Source organism: Triticum dicoccoides, chromosome 2B, assembly GCF_002162155.2.
Source record: "Triticum dicoccoides isolate Atlit2015 ecotype Zavitan chromosome 2B, WEW_v2.0, whole genome shotgun sequence".
NCBI classification, from domain to species: domain Eukaryota; kingdom Viridiplantae; phylum Streptophyta; class Magnoliopsida; order Poales; family Poaceae; genus Triticum; species Triticum dicoccoides.
In genome coordinates, this window is record NC_041383.1 from 446,403,870 (window position 1) to 446,406,012 (window position 2,143).

Consider the following 2,143-nt stretch of genomic DNA (forward strand, 5'->3'; position numbering starts at 1 on the left):
ATGGTGGCCCGTCCGGTGGGTCCCCCCTGTCAGGTGGAGGAATAATTATTTTGCGTGTAATAAGGAGGCACTTCCTTGCTGCGGCCGTGGACCCAGCTGTCAGCGTCTCCACGTATAGTCCACGTCCGATGGAAGCCGTTCCTTGACCATGTTGACCACGCCGCGCCGAGAGCACCAGGGCGGTAGACGATGACGAGGCCTAGGAAGGGGACGACGCGGAGCCGGGGAAGACGCGGCAGTGGATGCCCACGTGTAGAGGAGTACGAGGGTTCACTGGTTCGCTACGGTGTGAGGCTGTCGTCACCGCAGAATAACAGGGGGTGTGGGTGAGTAGAGGGATGGCCTGGCCAGCAGTGGGAGTAGTAGGGGGCGGTGAGGCCTCTGCCGCATCGTAGCCGACCACGGGAGACAGGAGCACGAGGCACGACCGGCACTGGTTTGGGCGGCTGGAGCAAGAAGACCAGAGGTTGAAGAAGCACTACGGCCGTTGGATCGACATCGTACGGTCACTGGAGCTAGAATCGTGCATATTGACTAAGTTGACAAAGCCCTCTGTCCCCGTCAACTTAGTAGGCCCACCAGTCAGCCTGCCACTATATTGGGTCCTAGCTAACAGGGGGAGTATTCATTTTTTTTGTGCGTAATAAGGAGGCACTTCCTTGCGTACGAAGATATAGCTGGTGGGTCCGAGCTGTCAGAGTCGGCCGCGGGGAGGAGGGAGCAGGCAGTCCCGTCGGCGCTTGTTTGAGCGGCTGGAGCAGGAAGAGCAGAGATTGAAGAAGCACGACGGTCGTTGGATGGCCATCCAATAGTCACTGCTTGTGCGTCAACCTTTTTTTAGGAAAGCCTCAAATCTGTGGAAAACAGCATACAGCCCATCTGCCATTATTTTTAATAATTTACAGCCCATTTGCTAATTCTTAAGGTTTTTTTGAGCCCATATTCTTTTTGTTAGTATTACAGCCCATATTGTGGCCACGGTTAAAAAAATATACGAAATTTTGCATATTTCGGTGTGGTCCGAACTATTTTTAATCCCGAAATTTCCACTGACATTCAAACTGATTTTAAAAATAAATGTATATCAATATAAAATCCAACAAATTCTCCACGCATAAAAATTAATGTAATTTAAAATCTCGAAATGAAAAAAAAGATATTTGAAACTAATTGCCGGTTTGATGTGTTTTAAAAATGTACAGCCCATTTCTCATTACTGATGGGCCATTTTCTCAGCCAGCTGAATGAAAGCTCTCCTCGTCTTGAAAGATTTGCAGCCCAACAAGCCTGACAAAGCGACTTACCTGGCAAATCACAAAAAAACTGGGCTGTGGTCATGGACGCAGTTGTCAGCCTCTCCACGTACAGTACTCTTTTGATGGAATGTCGTTGACCACATTGACAACGCCGCGCCGAGAGCACCAAGGCGATGGACGATGGCGAGGCCTAGGAAGGGGATGACGCGGAGCCGGGGAAGACGCGGCAATGGATGCCCACGCGTAGAGGAGTACGAGGGTTCACTGGTTCGGCTGTGGTGTGAGGCTGCCATCGCCGCAGGGCCTGGCTAGCGGTGGGAGTAGTAGGGGGCGATGAGGCCTCAACAGCAGCACAGCCGGCCACTGGAGGCAGGAGTAGGCGGTCTCCCCGGCGCTGGTTTGGGCGGCTGGTGCAAGAAGAGCAGCGATTGAAGAAGTAGCAGGACCGTTCGATTCAAATCCAACGGTTACTGCTGCTAGAATCGTTTGTTGACTAAGTTGACAAGCCCTGCATACGCGTCAACGTAGTAGGCCCATTGGTCAGCCTCCCAACCGGTGCACCCCAGATGTCAGTGGGAGGAATCATTTTTTCGCATAATAAGGAGGCAGTTGATTGCGTGCGGCCAGGCCAGCAGAGGGAATATGGTGGGCCGGGGAAGCCTGCGCGGCATCACAGCGGGCCACAAGAGGAGGGAGCAGGCAGTCCGGCCGGCGCTAGTTTAGGCGGCTGGAGCAGGAAGATCAGAGATTGAAGAAGCACGTCGGCCGTTGGATGGACATCCAACAGTCACTGCTGATAGAATCGTGTGTTCACTGACAAAGCCTTGCGTAAACAAGTCAGCCTCGAAATCTGTGGCGTGTACAGCCCATTTGCTATTATTTTTATA